General features: G+C 38.2%; 1 protein-coding gene across 1 annotated transcript in view; it reads left to right on the top strand.

The window, feature by feature from the left end:
- Positions 1 to 17,942, top strand: part of LOC144468501 (uncharacterized) — a 108,258-nt gene that overhangs the window by 58,566 nt on the left and 31,750 nt on the right. The window lies entirely within an intron of this gene.

A 17,942-nucleotide genomic window follows, 5' to 3' on the forward strand; every position in this document is an offset into this window, starting at 1 on the left:
CTTACAAAACGTCTTATAAAATATCTTACAAAACGTCTTATAAAATACCTTAAAAATCGTCCTATAAAACATCGAACTGTATCACCTCGTCCCCTATCAATTAATCGAAATCGCGCAATCGAAGCGCGTCGCGATATCTCGAAACCGCCGACAGCGTTTCGTCGTCTCTGCGAAACCGGAAACGCAATTAAACTCTCCGGGCGCCATACGTCACCGACAGGCGAGAGAATAAAACTAAACCGGCCTGAGTTGCATTACCGTCGAATTGCCAATTACCGGACAGTTTCCGGATCGGTTGGAGGAGGCGCTTCGCGGGCGAGAAGGAACCGTTACAAGCGCGGTTTCGAGAACGAGCCGAACCGTGGCCGCGGACAGGTTCGGAACCATTAGATTTATGTTCCCCGATGCTTCTTGCGTCTCTCCGTGGTCCATGACCCACTTGAGAGCGTTCGCTGTAATTAGTCTTTTTCACGAAAGGAACGGACGAACGCGCGGTAGGTCGCCGCCGAAGCGTAATATGGCTGCCGCACCGAAAATCATCGTTTCTCGGAAATCGACGACTTCGCTGGAAAACCAGGATTTTCTGCTGCGTTCAGAAGAAATTGCGGAATTAGCTGCGGCGTTATTTCGCCGCGATCGGTTCTCGCGCAAAATGATCGCAGTTAACGCGGTAATCGCCGTATCGGAATTTTGAGAGCAGAGAATTGGAGAGCTGGTGTATATTTATTGCTTTTGCAATCTTTTCTTCGAGGTGCCGACGAAAATCCTATATTTATTTAATTTAATTTAATGTCGTTAGATTATTATATTCTGCTGGGTATATTATTAATTATTTGCTGAATAGATTATTGATATAAAAGAATTTTCAAGTTTGAGAAAATAATATTTTATTTGTCTAATATGATCGACATGATTTTTATGGTGTTTTATTTTGAAAGCTATGAAAGTTAAGTTTGCAAAAGATTCTTCAATGTTACTTCTAACCAAACGTAGAAACTAATATAAATGTCAATATATTTATCCATCAGTCTATTCGTGTTTCCAATTTTGTAATTATTTTGATAAGTCGATTATATATTTTCTAAATAATTGATCGAGTGACGAGTACGTTATAAAGTCGAGAGAAATGTTCGACAAGGTAATAAAATTGTTCGGAGACAAGACAGCATAATCTGTTTACCGTAATCTTCGTTTTCACTCCGCCATTTTGTACGCCTCCGCCAGCGACCACTTTCTAGGGATCTATCTGTCGACTGTTATTTTAAAGAAGAAAATTAATCAACAGTATAGTAAAAATCGTCTATTTATTAAACAAATAGCGTAGAATGCTGTCTAGTTTAACCTGTAATTCTTTGACAAAACTTTTGTAAAATGACAGCTAAGAAATAGTAAGAAAAGTAGTAAGAAGGTAGTAAGAAAAATCGCAAAGAAATAGTAAAAGGAGTAGTAAGAAAAAATGGTAAAAAAGTAACAATGAAATTGTAAAAAAATTAGTAGTGAAACAGTGAAGAAAGTAGGAAAGAAATAATAAAAAAGTTAGCAAAGAAATAGTAAAATAAGTAGGAAACAAAATAGTGAAAAATTAGCAAAGAAACAGTAAAAAATCGTTAAAGAATAAGTAAAAAATCGTCAAAGGATAAGTAAAAATTTGATAAATAGTTAACAATAAAAAAGCACTGAACTAAGCATAAAACATAAATCTTCCGCGTTAACATTAAACACCAACAACGTCCACAAACATATGAAAAGTAGAGACCCATAACCCCAACGCAATTTCCACGGTTCAAAATGAGACCTAACCTAAAAGGAGAGCTATCGATCGCGCGATCGCAGAATTGTTCCCGATCGTTGCCCGCCGAGATTTCGATCGACAGGTCCGCCGGTCGTGTCCTTGACTGGCCCATGGTAATTTCTACGGTCTCCTCGAACCAGCAGCAACAGCAGCCGCCGCAGTGTTCGAGGAACTGCGGTTTCCGTCGAAACAATGGCCGCCTGGATCGGATCCGATCTCTCGATCGATCGCGCACGGCGTGCCAGCCCGTTAATCATCGTTCGTTATTCATCCCGCTCGTCGGTTTCCTGCGGAGCAGGGCGAGAGGAGAGAGGGAGAGAGAGAGAATCCTCCCGGGGAATTAGAAAGTGAGTCGAGGGGGATATTTGGGTCAGCCGTGGCCTGTTCGCGATTAATTGTTACCCGATCGGGCGCCGGGGCCGAACCGCGGGTCAACTTACTACTGCCGCGCCGCGATCCCAAGCGACTTGTTACGGTATCAATTACTCGTTTAGCGATAAATTTCGATTAACCGGTAGTTCCGTGTTCGCTTTAGCCGACTGTCTCATATCGTCGCAGCTACGAGGAGCCGGATTTTCTCCTTTAATTGCCCGGACCCCGATCGACCAGATTAACGGATCTAATGCGACCCTTTTTTCTTCTTCTTCTTCCTCTTCTTCTTCTTAAACTCGCCGGGCAACGAGCTGCCTGCGAAGAAACTGGAATCGCGTCGAAGACGAAAGTGTAAAACTTGATTTGTCGACGGTGACGACCGGCGCGATAAAAACAAGGTCGACGAAATCAATTAACGGGCTCGTGGGAAATTCGTTGAAATCGTTTATTTTTTAGACTATTTTCTATCCTGTCGAATTTCGTCGAATCGAGAAATAATAATAAATTCTATCTATCTTTTCTTTAAATCTTTAAATATAGTTAAAACGGCGACGCAACGTCGTTTAAACAGCGGAACCGTTTTCCCGTTCCCGGAATTCAAAAAAACACTCGTCGCGCTCGCGTTTGCTGGAAGATGAGCCGATTGGTCGGTGGCGGAACAATCTCTCGCCCGTTCCGTCGGCCATTAATTAGTCACTATCCGATGTAGGCTACCAAGGGGATCTGTCACTGTCGATGCAGGCGAGGCACCGTCCCGATGAAAGTGCATAGATCTCGCGCTTGGACGCGCGAGCGAGGAAAACACTTTCACATTCGCGTCATTCGACAATCGTCGATTTATAGCCGGACGCCTCCCTCGGCCGCTTTTCCCCATTGAATCAGATACGGCGTCGCTCTCCCGGGGCAGGCTCGGACAAAGCGTTTTTAATTCGAATTAATGATCCACGTGTTTTTCTCTCGATCGGCGACATCTCTCCGTTCAGCGAGGCGCGATTCTAATGCGTTCGTCGAGATTTATTGCTCGATCTTTTGAAATCATTAACGAGTCATTCGAAATCAGTCGTTCGTGGTCGTATTTGTCAGTCGTGTTAATTGATTGGTGTATGTTAAAAGCGAAGTAATTTTATTTAAAATTTTATTTATCGGATTTATAAGATATTTGGAAAATGGAGGAAAAATGATTTTTTGGAAGCTTTATTAATTAGTGTAATTATGATAGAGTAAGGGGAATATTTAATGGCAATTTTTTAATATTCGATAGAGACTGTTTTTAAATTTTATGTATATTTTAATTGTATGTATAAGATTTATAGAAAATTTATAAAAATATTTGCAGCAATCTGTGATATCTGATGATATCTATTATCGAGATATCATCATATAATTTTTTAAATATTAGAAACTAGTTAAAATAAATATTAAAATTGTTTACCGTCGAATCACCACTCGGAAAACTGTTAATAATATTAATAATAAAATAAAACGATAAAAGTAATTTTTGAATTTGAATTTTTAACAATTCTATATAAAATAATATATATCTTACAAGAATGAAAAATACGTTCCACGGAATTTACACTACCCCATAGACGAGAAAATCAGCTCAATTCGAGAGTTCGATTATGGCCTCAACAATCCCAAAACAAAAGGTATAAACGGGTCGTTTTCACTCGTCCGATACTCGCAGCGCTAAATCGTGAAACGCCACGGCTAATTACTCGTCCGAAACGGCGTCGTTGTCGATTTTCCTAGGTTCGAGAGGCTCGTGATCCGCTGCCGGGGAAAGTCCACGTTTTCGAGTCGACGGGGCACGATATAGGTCGTGAATATTTATGCGGCCGATTATCTTTATTAACACGGGCGGCTAAAACGTATTACCCGAAGACAGGAAACGGAGCTCGCTCCACTTTTACCAGGATCGAAATGTTGCGAAAAGGGGGGGCCACGCAGAGATCGCCTATCTTTTGCACTCGGCTCCGACGTTGTTATAGTCGATGCCGTAGAGATTGTTCTTGACGGCGGTTCCTATTCAACTATCGACCTTGAAAGTTGGTCTACAATTGCGGAAATCTGTTATCGCGATTCTCACAGTCTAGCGGCGGCCTTGCTGCACGAAAAATGAATTGAAAGTGTACCATAGAAAACAATTCTCCGCCCTTGACATTTTCTTGCGCTATTAAATCCTTCCTTACAAAATTATAGTAATTGTTAAGGCTAATGGACGATTTGAACGATAGATAAAAATTATATATTCGCTATTTTTATAATAGATCAAATTATATGTTTGCAATTCGTGGAGCAATGATGCTGTTTTATTTCAGTTTAACATTTCTATTATTAATGCTATCAAATTAACAATTGGACCATTTATTTTAAAAATGACACAACTTTATTTTTTACTATTTTAAAAAGTTAAAGGTTAGCACGTCAGTCGATTCGAAAATATAAATTAATGAAATTCAAGCCGGGCGATTAATTCACCAATTTAATGGTATAAATTTCTTTTAAACGAATTTAACTAAAATAATAATTATATTTATAGACTGTAAATTGTCAGTCGATTTATTAATATTAATTAATCGCAAAGTATGTAATGTCTCAGTATCTTAAAAAGTGGACTTACCCTTCTAAAATGAATTCTTTCGAATGAATCTACTTTCGAAATAAATTTCACGCAATAAATTACAAAGCACACGTAATAAATTTATCAAGTGCGTAACGAATTCAATTAGCATCCATCACGGGGCGCTGATAAACAGGCCTTCTGGAACCAGGACGAGCGGCGTCCGCGGTGACGCAAATCGTCGCTCATTGTCAGCGGGAAAGATGCAAGAAAAGTGGTTGGTTGCACGGCCCGAAGGAGCCGCCGCCGACGCCGCTTGTGTATCCCGTCTCTGTCTGTCCATTCTGCCCGCTGACACGCTCTTGGTCACGTGCGTCCGACGAATCACGTGGCCGTCGGTCATGCCTCCGTGAACAAGTTCTTATCGCCGCCGGGGTTCTCAGCGCGCAACCCCCTTATCAGCTTGACACGTTGACGTTACCAACGCGGCGCACGAACTTTACTGCTACCGATACCTGAAATTAGATATCGAATATTGCCGAGGTTGCCCGGCTGCAACGCTGTAAAATCGATGAAAGGTGTAAAATTTGAAATTTAGGTTCTGGCCGCGTTTAGTCTATAACGGTCGCTGCTTTTATGCGGAATGATTCATTGATGCAAACTGGTTTCTATTTATCATTGCAAGATATCATAGTATATTTTAGTATACTATGTATAGTTCAGAGTTAATCATTTGAGGTTATGTGTAGTTTTGTTAATTTGTTGTAGTAATTGTAGAATTAAGAGATGAGGATGTGTTTTAATAGTAATATTTTGTTAAGTGTCGTAGGAGGTATATTATGTGCTTTTATTAATTATGTTTTATTATTAAAATATATTCTGGCCTTTCAATATTATAATATAATATTGATTTAATATAATAATATTAGGTATTGTATTATATTAGTGTCACAGTATAATATTACCATAATATAATTCACAATACAATGTAATAATATACAATACAATATATACAGTACAACATATACAACGAAATGCGAAAATAATTAATGAATTTCTTGAAACAATGCTATCCAAAAAATCTTTTATTAAGACGCCCGCGACTTATCGTGAAATCTAATAAATTCCGTGAATAACTCGACCAATCAGCGTAAAATCGTACGGTTCCGATCGCGTAGCACCGCCGCGAGAATTTCCTGTAGCAAGCTTTCTCTAATTTGCAACACCGCCAGGAAGACGCTCCTCATTTTCCACGGAAGCGGCGGAAACTGTTGCACCTACGTCACCTCTTTTAATTACAATATCGAACGGGTTGGCTCCAAGAAAGTATTTCTTCCATAAGCTAGGCTTTAGAATCCTGAATATGATTTACATTTATTTTATTTAAAAACATTTCCCTGTTTTCGAAGACGTCGAAGTTTCGCTTAGAAATTTATTTCACCAGAAATTTAATTTTTTAATGCTGAAGATTTAGCTTTTTACTATTAGAGATTTGGTATTTTATTGTCAGAGATTTAGTTTATTACTGCTATTAATATTTGAATATTAACGCAAGGATTGTTGGATAATAAAATAAATTTTCTGACTATTACGAGGAAAATTCTGCAAAGGGTTAAAATTGCTCCCGAAAGAACAAAGTTTTTTTTTTAAAAACACTGTAGACAGTCCTTATTTCGCATAAACATCCGCCGTCAATAAATGACTGACATTATACCCGATCCTGAGAGACACTGTCGCCTTTCTTAAGGTCGCAACGTTGCGGCCAGGAGATCGCCGTGTCCACGTCGATCCCCGGATACTTTCAGAATGATCTTAGGTGCACGGTGTTATGTCACTTCGCACATAGTGCCGGCGGAAATGTCACTTGAGAAACCAGAAGCCCGCATTTTTCATCGAACGGGCACGTGTCGCCCTCCGTGAGCCTCCGCGAGCTCGTTTTACATTTCTCTTCGACCTCTCCTTCTTCGCATACTCGTCGAACATAGCGACATCTATTTTTCATAGATTTTACAGTCGCTCTTATCGTATTGCACTCGAGTACAACGATGCGTTGCACAAAGAGAGGCAATAAGAAATTATTATGTAAACGTTCTATCCTCTCTCGACGGTGGAAGCATGTTGAATAACTCAGGTTTTTGCATTGCCGGCGATTTCTGTTGGAAACGCGGTCCATGGAAATCGTTTCTTTGCCGCTGCGGTCACTTGTTTAGAAATTATTTAACGTTACTTTCGATGGCGCGGCTGGTGGAACGAATTCTTGACAATTAGATAATTTCTTTGACCATTTTTAGATAATTATAGCTTCATCGATAAGTCGAAATATTTTCTGATACTGATGATAGATGTTATTTCAATCTTAAAAAGATTTTATTTCAATATTTAAAATATTTTATTTTAATCTTAAAAAGATTTTATTTAAATCTTAAAAAAAATTTATTTCAATCTTAAGAAGATTTTATTTCAATCTTAAAAAGATTTTATTTCAATATTTAAAATATTTTATTTTAATCTTAAAAATCTCTGGAGGATTTAATAAAATCATCAATTCGAAAGGAAGCAATCAATCCTTTCTGAAACTGATCGAATCTACAGATACACGTATGAATTCTAATGATTGAAATAGTAGTGACTAATGACTAAGCTCCAGTTGCGACATGAAAAAAAATGAAAGGAGAAGACGATTACCGGCCTAGATATTTTCTATGAGATTTTAATCAGCCGACGATGCCAGTCATTTCGTAATATGAACTTCATCTGCGCCTCGGCATAAATTTTCCCTCCTATAAAAACAGCAGTAACTATAGTATTTAGAAAATTGAAGCAGTGCTAAAATTAAGCCAATTTAAAAAATTCGATAATTACGTTTAAACAATTTCTTTTTATTTAATTGTCAATAGCTAAGAATGACTATTTCAGCCCTTCCCAGTCGAGTGACGAATAATAAAATCATCGCGCCACTTTTAAAATAATTTTTATCAACTTTAACTATATTTAAAAAATTGTTAAGAGCTATTAAATGTTTTTCACGAGTCACAACATTTAATTCCATAATGTTTCAAATGATTATATAGAATGGAAACGCTATAAATGTAGAAAAATATTTTTTAATTAAAAGGGCTCTTACTGCAAAGGGTTAAAAATGTCTCCTATGGTTAAAAAATTGCAACAAATTGCCAATGAATTCTCCAAACTGTACTACTGTATCACAGTGATACAAATATAGTTAAATAGTCGGCAAGGCATAAATAATCGATTTCATAAATCACCGCAATTAATCCGTCCGAAAACATGTCCCCACCAAAAACCCCATAACTCTCTCACTTCACCATGCTCGATCTATCCGCCGCGCAGAGTCCCGGCATTCTCGACCAACGTTGCCGATCTTGGCTGCTTTCCGCGATAATTATGTGCCCCGTCGCTAACGGAAAAAGGAAGAGAACCGATGAACGAAAAAAACGAAAAGAGCGAAGCAAAAGGTAATCGCGGCTAGGACGATGCTTTTAACGGTATTGGCCGCGGCGCGCACTCCACTTTGCGTGCGGCTTCAATAAAGCCGGCGGATCCTTGTTCCACATCCGCGGACCAACCGATAATATATCGCCTTAATCTTACGGTTGTGATTGATTGCGACAGAGGGGGGGCGGCCGACTATGTTTGCTGCGCGTGTCCGCGTTTGAAACGTTCCTTATCCGGCGCCGCATCTCGCGCGACACTAACTCTTATATTTCCAGATAACCGGGCGAATCGAATCGCCGCCGATCTACGCGCGAGTCGCGTATAGTCTTATCGGGACTGGCGGCCGATAAATTGCGAATTATAGGCCGCGATTATAAATGGTAATTAGGGGATAATGCTCGCCGCGTTTTTTTACTTTTGACGGCGAGGCAGACGTTTCACAGGCGTTGCTGTGAATTAGTGGACAGACGAGGCTGTATTTTATTGATTTGGTATATTGATTTTGCTGTAATTTATAGAATATAAATTATAGGATTTAAATTGTAGTATTTAAATTATAGAATATACATTAGAGGATATAAATTAAATAGTATAGATTGTAGAATATAAATTATAGGATATAGATTATAGAATATAAATTACAAAATACAAATTATAGAATATAAATTGTAGAATATAGATTACAGAAGATAAATTGTAGAATATAAATTCGAAATATTTTTTGACCACTCGATCGTGGATCTTTACGTCTTTGAAATATAAAAATTAATTATTAATAATTTCTAAAAATATGACCATGTACAGAAGTACAATAATTACAAGTATAATATATTAATAAAAATATTATCTGTTATCAAATGTAATTATAGCTAAATTTCCAGAGATTTTAACGCGTTAGGGGTTAAAACCACCCCTTTCTTCGTCACAGCAATTTTTTTCCTTATTTCCGCCAGTAATTTATTTAAAAACAATATCTATCACCTCGACAAAATTAAAATAACATTATCCAATTCAACAAGACTGTTCAGTTTATTTTAGAATGTTACAAAAATATTTTACCGTATTTAGCAAAGTGCAGGACAAATGGAGGATCGCTATAGAACAAACGTAAAACGCGGGACGCGTTCGTTTTGCATATTTGAGCGTCGGTTAACGTGAAATCCTGTGCCATAGAGCGTGCGGAGCAGGTTCGAGGGAGAAAGTGTTCGATCGTGGGAACCGGTAACAGTGGTATCACCACCGCGGGACACGCGTTCGCTTCGTGGGGAATCGTTTCGCGAGCTGGCCTAACACCGGCGAGTTTCCACCGGATTCCCCGATGGTTCCGCGAAACATTAATTAACGGCCGAACGTGTGCGATTTGTGGAAACGTTGCACCGCCATGGAAACACGCGCAAACGCCCTCCTACTGTGTTCCATCCGTTTAGGACAATCGTGCGAACGTTCACCGACTATTAACCGGTTGCCTGAACCTAATCGAATCGAGTCGAATAATTAGAATGCGAACGAGGTTTGAGTTCATTGGAGACGGTTTTGTAATCATTCTACGGAGTCTTTTAAAATGTTATGTAGGTTAATTTATAATATTTATTTTTTATAGTGATAGAGATAATCGAGTAGAATTAAGGTGACTGAGTTTTTATTATGATTTTTGTGAGAGGTTCAGTGGAGATTTTAGGATATACTTTATATTTCGTATTAATAATTTTATATTTTGTTTTAATATTTTTATATATTATATTTTGTTTTAATACTCTCGTATTTCATATTTTAATCTTTTTTACTCTATTCTCTACTTTCATTCGCCAAAGTTATTTATTTGATTTCTTTTACTTTTATATAAAATTGAAACATACAATTGATATTAATACGATAATTCAATTTAACCCTTACAATAATACAATTTAACCCTTTACACTCGAAGGCATTTTAGCTCACGCTAATAAAATCGAGCCATGCGACTAATAACCATAAATAAATTCCGCGACTTTGAAATTATTTTGAAACCCGATACAGGATCATTTTTATCTCCGCTTCGCCACCGGAGCGCGAACTATGAAAACCAGAAGGATATTAACTTACAGAATTCGATGAATTCGCCGCGTAGAAATTGACAATCGAGAAACTTGCATAATCACAACAACTTAACCAGACCCATGGACACGAAGCATAAGATTAAACACCGTGATTCTCTTGTTTCACGGAAATCGTGTCGAGTTCCAACGGGGGACAACCTTGGAATTATCGCGAAGGGACAATATCCGCGACGATCCTTTGGATCACTGTTACGATGTTACGCGGGCATCGAAATTTATCGGTCCCGCGCTTCGTCCGCGATTCTGAAAGACAAACGGCGCGCCGGCGGCGTTTCCTCGAGTGTGGCAATTTCCTTCGCCGTACGAAGGCGAAGTAATAATAATTTTCCCGCGGCGATAATCAGCCACCGCCGGTTACGATCCGTAATGGATCATTGCACCTTCGTGAAAATGATATATAAGCCACTGGTACCGGGCCGCGGCACCGTGATTTACGCGGACACGATCCCATGCCATCGATTCGTTTCATGGCTTCTCCGGGGAAACTGCGTGCTGCGCCGATAAAAATCCCGTGGATTGGGGAAACACGACGATTTAGATAATTGTACCGGCGGAAGAATGTGGACAATTTTTTAATTGCTGAAATTATCGCGGCGACCGGGTCGAATAATTGCAGGAACAACTTTGCAACCGGTTCGCGAAAAAAATCATTTCCTATGGTCGTTTGCGTGAAGCGGGTTAGTTACACGAAGCAGAGATTTTTATTTTATAGTTTTTAGAACCGTACTTTGGAAAATAATGTTATTAATATTATATATATATATAATAATAATAATAATATACATATAATAATAGTATTAGGACAACTGGTTTATTTAATCCTTTGCACTCGACTGGTGTCTCTGAGATATCACTCGAGATTATTATATAATATTCCAACAAAATTGTTACATTATCAAATCTGTTTATTTTTAAAAAACTCTTTAAAGTGTAACTATTTATATAGCCTCAATTTCGCGTGCATAACTAATACCAGTAAATTGCAGAAAATATTTAAATTTGGGGTTAAAATGACGTCATTTTTCTCTTAGCTTAAGCAATATTTTAAATATTTTACAGCGTTGTATGGTAAAAAATACATATTAAATAATTCTGTGGATATATCGACAACAAGAAAATCTAATTTCCTTTCATAAACTTAATATTAAATTTATTACACTATAATATGTATATACCGAGTTAGATTCACAGTATAATCGAGTAATTCTCTGCGAAAAGATGAATAAATTCAAAGTTCATATATTCTAAACATTTTACACACAAATAAATTGAATTAATTATTCATAATATCACTATTGAATGTATAAATGCCCCCTCGAATTCCGTAATAAACTTTTGCGAACGTTCAGTTCTGCGCCATGTTTGTCACGGTTGTTATTACTTTCCTCGCGCGTTAACTAACTTCGTTCCAAGCCGTAATTGAGAGTGGAGTTTCGATCGGTCCGGGTTACCATTACGTAAGCAAAATCCGCCTGACCTTTTCCACGGCAGGCGTTAAAAACCCGATGCTTTACGCTTGAATTATCTCCGGCGCGCGCTCGCGCGACGCGATTATATCACGCGTGGAAAACGCGCGCGCGGAGGTCTCCTCGATGCGTCAAACCCTCCGCTGTCCACGCGGGCTCCACCCTCGGATCGTCGAATACGGCGAGGAGGACCAACAGCGGCGACGCCGTTGTTGCGAGAGTGCTGATTGGGCAAGTGAGAGTAATCATCATCAATCCCGGCGGCGTACTTGTTAGCACACGGTGCGCGGCCACGGAGATGGCTTACATTCCATCGGCGACTAGATACCTGGCTGATTATAGACGGTCGTTACAGGTATTCGTTGTTACCACATTACTGTTACATTCGACGCGGATCCGTTCGCGGCGAGCATGATCTATGGCACTTGTTCGGGAGAGGATCATTTTCCTTCTAATTACGAGCAACGGAGAGGAAGCCAGATGGAAATGCGAGAGCAACGACTGTCCCTGAAATCTTCTTAATGTGTGTGAGAATTACTGTGTAGTAATGTACGAGTACGTGTAAATGAGTTAATACTCGTACAGTAATTTTGTATAATTATTAATAAAATAAATTAATACAGTAATGTATTAATATACGTGTATATGTATATGAGTATTGCTGTACCATAATATACGTGTATAAGTATATTGCTGGATAAGTATAGGGTGTTAAAAAATCTAATTGTTATTCTGAAGGGTTTCTGAGGTTATTTGAAGAAACTTTTTCCTTTAGAAATTTTTCTACGGGGCGTTGTTGACGAGTTATTAACGAAAAAAGGGTGGCCAATGAGAGGCGAGATCAGTTGCCGCGAGGAAGGCGAGCCAATGAGTAAAGAAAGCTCAGTTTTGGGCGTAGACTAGTTCATTGGCTCGGTTGCCTTGTGCCTATTGACTCGATTGCCTTCCGCCTATTGACTCGATTGCCTTGTGCCTATTGGCTCGGTTGCCTTGCGACTATTGGCTCGGTTGCCTCGCGTCTATTGAGCTCGCTTCTCATTGGTCAACGTTTTTCTTTAATAACTCGTGAACGAAGCCTCGTAGAACATTTTTGCAAAGGGAAAAATTACTCTAAATAACATCAAGAATCCATTTCTCCATTGCAAATGATTTTTGTAATACTCTATATATTATTGTCAATCTTATATGAAAATTACTTTGCTGCAATCAATCTTTTCTTTAAGAAGTCTGAACTATTCTATTTTAGCTAGAATTAAATTTGTCTCAGTACTGCTTTTCAATTGTTAATAAAAAAATAGTGAATATATACATATATATAAATTGTTTGATCGCTAAATAAATTATCGGATGAAACAAATTGGTGATCGAACAAAGGAATCGCTTGGACTCGCTTCGAGCTGAAATTCGCACAAGACGGAGAGTGAAATCTCCTGTTTTCCGTTGTACGCCAACTGGGTTAGCTTGCCGGCTAGATTGTTGAAACTTGCGACACGTTTTCCTCAGGGTCACCGTGTCGGCGACTTCGCCCTCGAACACCCACTGTATCCTCGATCACGTATGATGCCACTACATACTATAGAGAACAAAATAGAGAATCGACGCTTTTGAAATGGTATAAATTTTTTAAAAAACTGTTATAAAAGAATTATATTATGGTATATAAGTTAAAATGGTATAATTTCAAATGGTATTTAAAATAGTATAACTTAAAATGCTCTCAATAATTTTAATTTTTTTTATGATTAAAAGTCCTTTTAAAAGTTTTATTATTTCCTAAGCTATCGCATAATTAACATCACTATTCGCTCGCCAATAAAACTCTTTAAACTTCCTAATCCACTCTTCACTATAAAAACAGAATTTCAGATTAGCTATAATATAGTCAGTTCCATATTTCACTTGACTGTAGCGTTTCCGTACGCGGAATTACACCATAAACGATCCGGTTGCGCAACCGCGTGCGCGAAACTCGAGTGAATATTTCGAGTTACTCGATTGCGCAACGAAACAATAGAATAGAGGAAGAAGGATCTCTTATAGCGAGGATTCGGGTGAAACCGTCTCGAATTAGCATCTCATTGTATCCGCAACTGTCTTCGCAACGCGCGGTCATTAGCGATTGCGTTCGAGAATCCGTTCCGGTCACTCGTAAATTTTTCATTGCTGCGCGTTCGTTTGCTGGACGATGGCCGCGATGGAATCTCTCTCTCTCTCTCTCTCTCTCTCTCTCTCTCATTGCACCAGAGAAACGGGTAAACTGCATATAACCGTGCCTCCTCGAGCAACGATTTTACCCGCGGCCGTCGCTCGTTCGCTAAAAGAAATCGTCGAGTCCCGCAACCGGGCTGGTATGAATGAACGAATATTTTTCTTGCGGAACGAACGGGGCACCCGGGGGATTTCTCCTCTTACGTTACGTTTTGCGGAAAAAGGAGATCAAGGCGACGCGTGCAACAAACCGTTTTAGCTCTGTCAAGCCGCTGCGTTCTTTGGACATTTCGCGAAATAGTCGCGTTTTTATTTCTTTTCGCATTTTCTCGGTCCGTTCGCCCCTTTATACTATACTATACTATGCTATGCTATTTTATAATACTATTTTATATACTATATTACACTATACTATACTATGCTATGCTATTTTATAATACTATTTTATATACTATATTATACTATGCTATACATATTTTAATAGGGAATATGGGTATAGTATTATATTATGTTATGCTATACTATATTATACTATGCTATTTTACATATTGTAATATATAGCACATACTATATTATACTACGCTATTTTATCTATTATATTATGTATACCATATACTATATTATACTATATTCTATTATATCACAGTATCGCGTTTAAAAAAAAAGTTGACCTCTAAATCAGCTCACATTTAGACATTAAAACAGACAAATTTATTAAACAATTTCTGCTCCAATACATATTTTTAAAAAACTACAAAATATCCAAAAGTCGCATAGACCACCCTGTACAATTATCCAATTTCTGCCTCGACACACTTTTATGTAAATTTCGCGTATTTCTCTAGAGTTTACTATGATAATATCAGCTTCGCCGGCTTTCGCAATAAAACGTCGAATTACTTTAAAGCGACGTCGCAGTTTCCCGTGCAGGAACAGGATCGGCGACCGCCATTGTTGGCTGTCATTGAGTAACAGTATGGCCCGCTTGGCAGCGACGGTAAAACGGCACCCAGTTGGTGGCCCCAGGCCAGACACCGTCGAGAGAAAGAAGGGCGACACGAAGTCGACCAGCTGACCCAATGCACCTGGAAGAGGATGACCTCGAACCGGGGAGAAGCGTACGTCGCGCGGTCTGGATTGATCGAATACCGGGAATCCGCGGGCATCGTCTGGTTCCGCCTCTAGCCCGTTGTCATATTGACAGCGCTGATTTACCGGTGTTCTCGTATGACCGAAGCCCGGCTCGAATTGCTAGCTGACACGCAGAGTACTTTCTTCTTGCGAATCTCTTCTCGCTGATTGGTGCACGGTCGGCTTTGTCGAGATATTAGGACGTCTTTTAAAATGGAACAGTTATTGCAAAGTGGAAGAATTATTTTTAAATGAAAGGATTATTTTTAAATGAAAGAGTTATTTTTAAATGGAAGAATTATTTTTAAATGGAAGAATTATTTTTAAATGGAAGAATTATTTTAAAATGGAAGAATTATTTTCAAATTGCAAGTGCTTGGAATAATAAAGGAAATGAGAAAGCAATGTTTCTTAAACTTATCGTCAGGCTATAAAATAGAAATTTAATTTCATAATAAAAATCTAGTCACGCTAATTTTATTAAAATCATAGTAAACAAAGTAAAATCTCTATGCTAACAAATCGATTAATTGACATTCATTTAGCACGAAGATCCTCCGTCTACCAATAAATAAAGTACAGAGTATACAGCAGCGATTAAAATATTAAAAATATCTTAATATAAAATATTTAAAATATATTTTAAACATAAATGTGATAAATGCAATATGTCATGCAACAATCACGCTTTCACATGCAAGATCGAATTCCGAGTAAATATTTGAAACAAACACACGATTTATATCGCCATTTGTCAAAAGCGACGTGTCTATTCGAGGGAGAGAAAGAGAGAGAGAGAGAGAGAGAGAGAGAGAGAGAGAGAGAGAGAGAGGATGTTAAAGCGACACCTGAAATTCCATCCGACGCGTTGGAATAAGTAAACCGGTGATTAAGCGAGGGAACGCGTAGCGGGACGAAGACGGCGGTGGGTCTCCGCGATCGTTGAGCATTGAATAAGGTGTACGTATGGGAATGAGAGACGAGGAGGAGGTCCTCCCCAGGTGTCGACGATGCTGAAGATGTCGTCCGGGGGCCGCGACGTACAGTTATCTGACCGACTCCTTTCTTCTCCGCGCGGGAATCTTTCGCCTGCCGGCTCGTGCCACGTGCACGCACACGCCAACAGATCCGTCTCTGTGTTACACTGTGTTAACGTATATTGTGTACACTTAGTGTACACGTACACACTGTGCTTCGTTTCACTCGACACGGATCTCCACGTTAAACGAATTAACTGCTACACGCGGCGCTCGCCCATAAAAGGAGACTTTTTTTCACTAATATGCAGTTCCCTCGACGATTCTCTATTTAGGTATAATTTCTAAAAAAAAAAGGATATACATAGTGGTGCTATTATTTCGTATGTAAACATTCGAGTTTTCTCGTTTAATTTTTTAATGATTAGATTTATTATTGGCTTTGTTTCAGCAGTGTTTTCTTAATTTCTCTTTCTCGTGATCATTATTATCAATACTTATTTTATTAATTTTTAAAATATTTTTCTTTATTGTTCTTATCGTAGGAACAATTAAGAAAAACACTAGACATCTAAAGCTGTAAATAATTTAGAGGACGTAATCAATATTTATTGAAACAACGAAGAGCCGAAATAATACTGTAAATTAAATGTTAACTAATTAAATATACTCCTGTTTCTTATAATTAATATAACAATAATATCTTCTTTAATATAACCAAATCACAACAGACATCTTTATCGTACATTACAAATAAATAAAAGAAATAAAACAGAAATTACAATTAACAAATAAGGATTATAAACAAAGTCTATCTTTGGCAGAATCTTCGATGTAAATTTTAAAGAGAGCTGTTCATAATTGTTTGAACATTATTCCCAATGTTTCTGGACCGGACGCGTCGCGCAAAGGTGTCTGTATTTTTTTTCTACCGGTAGTTGCGCGCACCTGCGTAACCAGTGTCATTAAACGAACACCATAGAACGAAACTTACCGATCGCGCGGCTTCTTTCGGTGCCTCCATTGACTCGTCCTGTTCGATTTGCCGCGAGTTCACCGATTTCGCGGAATTTCGTCCGTCTTGAATGGCCGTCGCCGTGACCCAGCTCGGCTCTGTTACCTGTCCCACCTGTACCCTCGATATCCGTTAGTAAACGAGTTAGCAATTAAGTCGGGCTAACTATATCGAACGCTATTGCAACCGAGAATATTTATATATTTTATAAATTATTTATATATTTATATTTTCTCTAGGAAACCAATTGCAACGATACGTTTTTTATTTATAAATATTACAGACGGTGATAGAACATAAATATTTTTTTACGATGTGATTGAGACAGTATAAATAAATGAAATATAGATAAAAATAAGTCTACTGTCAAAAATTGCGCTCAGTATAAAATTATAACGGTTTCAGCACTGCCTTCCAGAAATGTCAAGGTATTTTATTTTAATTTTCTATAACTGTTATTATAATTTATGGATAAATACAACAATTTATTAAACCGTGTCTTGCTCAAGAATTTTTGTAATTTCAATAGTTGTAACTTTAATATTTTATAATTTAAATATTTTGATATATTTCTTGAAATTCGATAATTTCTCATTTGTTTAAACCACGAGCCGATGAATGGCGCTCGATTAGTTGAATTAGAGGATGGAACAAAGTATGAAAGCTTAGCCGAGATTCTTTTATGTAACCGCTCCGTTGCGGAATGCACGAGAGTTAATTGAAGCAAACCTCGAAGGTCAAGACATTCACTGTCCGGACGGTGTATACAGTGCGTGCGTTTGAAAATAGATTATCTCGTTGAAAGGTAGGCTATTTTACTGCGGACGAATCTCTATGGATAATCGTTGAGAGAGAAAGAAAAAAGA

Source organism: Augochlora pura, chromosome 1, assembly GCF_028453695.1.
Source record: "Augochlora pura isolate Apur16 chromosome 1, APUR_v2.2.1, whole genome shotgun sequence".
Lineage (NCBI taxonomy): Eukaryota > Metazoa > Arthropoda > Insecta > Hymenoptera > Halictidae > Augochlora > Augochlora pura.